The following is a 6,000-nucleotide window of genomic DNA, read 5'->3' as shown; positions in this document are numbered from 1 at the left end:
CATTCAAATATCTTATTCGGTGTGGTCAACCTCTTAGAAAACCAGTCAAATATCGTATTTGTTGTGGTCAACCTCTTAAAAAACCATTCAAAAATCGTATTCGTTGCGGTCGACCTCATAGAAAACCATTAAAAAATTGTACTCGGTATGGTCGACCTCTTAGAAAACCATTCAAAAATCATATTCAGTGTGATCGACCTCTTAGAAAACCATTCAAAAATCGTATTCAGTGTTATCGACCTCTTAGAAAACCATTCAAAAATCGTATTTGTTGTGGTCGACCTCATAGAAAACCATTTAAAAAATCGTATTCAGTGTGGTCGACCTCTTAGAAAACCATTCAAAAATCATATTCGGAGGGGTTGACTTTGTAAACGCTTATTATTACCATTTGATGAGTCTCCCCATACAGTTTGATAGATCGCTTGGACCCGGAAGCCGCTTTGCTTGACGTCACACTTAACACTTAACAAGCGGATTGTGGATCCGTCGATGCAAAAGTTGGGAATTTTTCAACTTTACAAGTGTCATCAGAAGCATCAGCCAATCAGATTGCTTTATGCAAATACCCCAGCTCAGACAGTTGCCGATTGCGAACTAATTTAATTGCCTGAAGCTGCTCTGATGATCGCGTCAGCCCCAACTTTACACGCCCTCCGTCAAAAGTTGTCACTGAATCCCTGTGTGAATCGAGCATAAAAGCATTTTGTGAAATGGTTTTATTACTTAAAATAACTATTTTGATTGCGGTTTTTATCTACAAGAAATATTTAATAAATTCCCCAAAAAGTTGTGTACGCTTTTCAGAACTCTTTTATAAATAAAACATTGAAAGCTTTTGTAATTATAAATGTCTTTACTGTCACCTTTGATTATCTTTAAAGCATTCTTGCTGAATTGAATCATTTTAATTGAGTTCTACGCAATATTTAAAAAAGCCTTATTGAATTAACTAAAAATCTTTATCTTGTTTCTTCTGCAATTTTAGATTAATTATACCCCCCTCCCCCCATATGTGTATACGATATATGTTTCAGCGTATAATGCAGTCTATGTAGGCAGCTCACTAGGTTTTATGACATCTATTATGTGTGTGCGCAGGAAATGCTGTGTTGAATAGGGTCTTCCCTCTTTCTTTCGTTTTTCTGTCTTAAAAAGGGAAAGTTAATAAAGGTTATTTAGGTTGTTTACTGGCCCCTCTTGAGAAAATCAACAGATTGCACCATCTTATGCGCTTTCCATCATTTTGTATTTTTGGAAATATCTCCTTTCAGGTAGCGCTAATGTCATGGCTTCCTGTCTTAGTGGGCGGTTCTTGGCTGTGACTGTGCTTCACTTTGTCTTTCAATTACACATTTTTTAAAGAAGAAGTGCTTCTCTTTGTGTGCGTGTGTGAAAAGAGAGGGAAGGCACAATCTGTTGCTCTTTTAAATAGAGTTTAAAAGCAAAAATGACATGTTTTGTAGGCCACAACCAAGAAATGAGCTAGCACGTCAGCACTTCTGCTTTAATCAATAGATTTTTTTTTTTACATGTTTTAGGTTAATTGGCTGAAATAAGGTCTGAGGTTAATGGATTATGATTATGATCAATGTCAATTTGGTTATTTTGTTGGTTTTATGATGTAGCATTAAATAACTATAATTAATAGTTCAGACATTGAACACATTTAATAATATATGTAGTACCCAAAAACCCAATTAATGTTGTTTAAACATTATTATCCATAATCGTAATTTGAATGTTGCTGTCAAGCCAGTTTTATGTTTAGATGGCAGCCTGAATTTTACATCCAATCAAATTCAATCCAATATCGCTCTCAATCCAACATTGGATTTTCACCAAATTGTCAACCAAAGTGAGACATGTTGGAGGTTAATGTGAAGCTAATGTTGAATTTTGGCTGAAATCATGTCTAGATGTCAACCAAAATTCATCATCTATGCAATGTAAAGCATATTAACACTGGATTTTAACATCATTAAGACTCAACTTATCACTTTATCAAGCCAATCCAATGTTTAGACATCAGCTCAATTTCCAAATGAACTTTAACGTATGTCAAATGTTAGAGGCAGACATCAAACCAGTGTTGAATTTTGGCATCAACCTGATATTTATGTTCAACCAAAGTCCAATGACATCAAGCAATGGATTTTGACATCAACTCATTTTTTCAACTTCAATGTCCATCCAATATTGGAGGTTTGACATCAATTTTCATCAATTCAATTCTATTCAGAGTTGGTGCCTGACATCAAGCCAGAATTTAATTTTTTACGCCAACCTGATTTTCATTTACAACCAAACTTCTACATTCTGTCCCACATTGGGACTGACATCGACACCATGTTTAGATGTCTATCCAGTCATTTCCAACTCAATTTTTTACCAAATTTCATTGTCCGTCTAATATTGGAGGTTTGACATAAATTTTATTTTCAATTATCACTTTCTATTCAGAATTGTTGCCTGACATCAAGCCAGAATTGAATTTTTGACGTCAACCTGATTTTCAATTACAACCAAACTTCTACATTCTGTCCAACATTGGGGACTGACATCGACACCATGTTTAGATGTCTATGCATTTATTTCCAACTCGAAATAAAGTTGAAGTTGACGTCAACTCGATTTTTAATTGTCAACGTTGGTGCCTGACATCAAGCCAGAATTGAATTTTTGACGTCAAACTGATTTTACATTCTTCACCAAAGTTAAATGTCCATCCAATGTTGGAGGATGACGTCAACTTGATTTTCATTATCAATTGTCAATTTCTGTTCAGAGTTGGTGCCTGACATCAAGCCAGAATTGAATTTTTGAGAACCTGATTTTCAATTACAACCAAATTTCTACATTCTGTCCAACATTGGGGACTGACATCCAACCCATGATTAGATGTCCACCCAGTCATTTCCAACTCATTTTTTCACCAAACTTTAATGTCCGTTCAATATTGGAGGTTTGACGTTAACTTGATTTTCAATTGTCAATGTCTAGTCAACGTTGGTGCTTGACATCAAGGCAGAATTTAATTTTCAACGTCAACCTAATTTTCAATTACAACCAAGCTTCTACATTCTGTCCAACATTGGGGACTGACAATGACCATGTTTAGATGTCTACTCAGTCATTTATAACCAAAATTCATTGTCTGTCCTGCTTTGTAGGTTGAGGTCAATGCACTCAAACACTCAACATCTCTCCAATATTGAAGGTTGCAGTCAACCAAAAATGACCTTACATAAACATACAATATCTTATGACCGCTGTTTATTAATAAGTTTAGATTTTATTTTACATCTGCCAATTAAATTAATGAGCAGGTCATATGGGTTTTTATAAAATAGTTCGTATCCTGTCATTTAAATGTAAATGTAAAATGCTTGATATATAAAAATATTGTCTCAGAGGAAAGAGTCAGAGTCATTATATTTTTTAATCTAATTTGCCTGCAACTTCTTTTGTATGTCGACACAATTTTCTTTGTCATCTCTGTTCTGATTGGTCAGCAGGCCTAGTCTGTTTTGTTTGCCCATTTCAGAGTGTTTGTATTAGAGCGATAGCGAAAAATTGTTTGAGAAATTAATTCAGCGTGAATTCTAACGATTTCAAAAAGCATTGCTATTATCTCCTAAATTGATTGAGCGTCGGCTCAAGCCTTATTAAGCATCAAGCAAATATAAGATTATTGTAAACACAGCTCACTCTAAACACTTTTGTAATTCACTTTCCTATTCGGATTTTCAAACATTTCAGAACTTTATTAATGATTATTTAGGTTAAAGTGATACCAAAAATAGCATTTGCTGTTTTTTCAAATGACTTATTTAAATTGAGCTGAAACAACATAACTCTTTATTTTTTATTTATTGAGGGGGGGGGGGGGGGGGGGGGGGCTATTTTAAAGTGCATTTGAAATGAGTCAGATTTAATCAGACTACAGTTGTTTATAATGCATACACCGGCATCTGCTGTTAAAAAACAGCTCAGAATCGATTCAAGAGAGAATATTGAAAATTTGTTTAACATTTTAATCTAATTATCTAATTATTTTTCGCCATAGCTCTAATACAAACATTTTGTAATGAGTGTTTCGATTCCAAACAAAATGAGCAATCAAAGCAGAGTTATGGAAGGGAGGAGTTTATAGATCTTAAGCCTTGATTTGAAGCAATTGATTCTAATATTAAAGGCACATTCTGATGAAATTGCAATGTTTTCTGACCTTAGCTGCACTGAAACTTGCTGTAGTAGACTCTAACACAATTTTAAAACCCTATATGACCTGTTCTTAAAAAGGTTATTTCATTATATATATATATATATATATATATATATATATATATATATATATATATATATATATATATATATATATATATATATATATATATATATATAAATAATAATTACCTTCATTTTGTTCCAATCCCCTGATACCTTCGTTCATCTTCAGAACACAAATTGAGATATTTTTATATAAAATCTAAAAGAGCTCTCTGACCTTTTTAGATAGCTATGAACTTGAGATCCTCAAAGTCGAGAAAACAAATCGAAAGTAGTTACAAGAACTCTTTTGTGCACCAAAAAAACTGTAGAAACAACTTTGTTCACCTATATGGTCTCTTCAGCTGCATCAGATGCCACTGTGCATTTACTACAGCAAATATTACGCTTGTGTGTTGTGCTGTTGACTCTAGTGGCAATACATTGTATTGTCGGTAATAAACACACACTGACGGGGAGAAAAGTTTCGTGTGGTTACAGATGAACCACTGACATGTTTGGAGTGGAATGTTTTTAATTCGGTTTATGGATTTTAAAAGTATTGAAAACCTTGCAGTCTATCAAAGATGAGAGAGATTTCAGACCTTATCTAAAATATCTTAATTTGAAAGTCAATTGTTTTTGGGTTTAAAATACTGAATGTTGGGTAACACTTTACAATAAGGTTCATTAGTTAATGCATATACTAACATGAACTAATCATGAACAACACTTGTACAGCATTTATTAATCATAATTGAACATTTACTAATGCATTATTAACATTCAAGTCCATGCTTGTTAACATTAGTTAATGCGCCATGAGTTAACATGAACTAACAATGAACTACTGTATTTTCATTAACTAACGTTTACTAACATGAATAAATACTGTAGTAAATGTATTGTTCATTGTATGTTCATGTTAGTAAATGCATTACTTAACATTAACTAATTTACCTTATTGTAAAGTGTGACCCATTGTTGTAAGTCAAATCATTGGGAAAGTAATTCTTCTTAATTCCAGCCTGTGTATATTGCAATTGGCTGATTGGACTTTAAAGTGACCAAACATAAAAGATTGCTGTTAATTTTATGTTTGCTGGAAACTAAACGTGTAACGCAGGCCAGCTAGCGAAGTGCTATGCAGGTAAACCTCAAATGCAAAGAATCGCCAGTTCAATCCCAGCTCAGACAGGGTTGGATGCAGTATGACCGGTGGGTTACATGAGGGGGCTCGTCCGGGATGGGAGTGAGGTTTAGTGAGTGTTATGGAGTCCAGCTAGTGAAGTGCTATGCAGGTAAACCTCACTCCTTTGACCTCTAAAGGTGCTCTGGCGACAGACACTAGAGGTTATGGTCTTTAGCCACCTTGTTAGAGCAACCGACTCCCATGGAAAAATCCCAGATTCGATCCCAGCTCAGACTGGATTGGGTGCAGTAGGACGGTGTGTTATACATGGGGGCTTGTCTGAGATGGGAATGAGGTATAGGGGGATGAGTGTAACTGGCCAGCTAATGAAGTGCTATCCATGTAAACCTCTCTCCTCTGACCTCTAAAGGTGCTCTAGCGACAGACACTAGAGGTCATAGTCTTTAGCCTCCTTGTTAGAACAGCCGACTCCTATACCAAAAATCGCCGGTTCAATCCTAGCTCAGTGTGGCTTGGATGCAGTAGGACTGGTGGGTTACATGTGGGGGCTCATCCAGAATTAGAGTGAGGTTTAG

This window comes from Danio rerio, chromosome 21 (genome assembly GCF_049306965.1).
Source record: "Danio rerio strain Tuebingen ecotype United States chromosome 21, GRCz12tu, whole genome shotgun sequence".
NCBI lineage: Eukaryota > Metazoa > Chordata > Actinopteri > Cypriniformes > Danionidae > Danio > Danio rerio.
Note: the sequence above shows the minus strand (reverse complement) of the source record.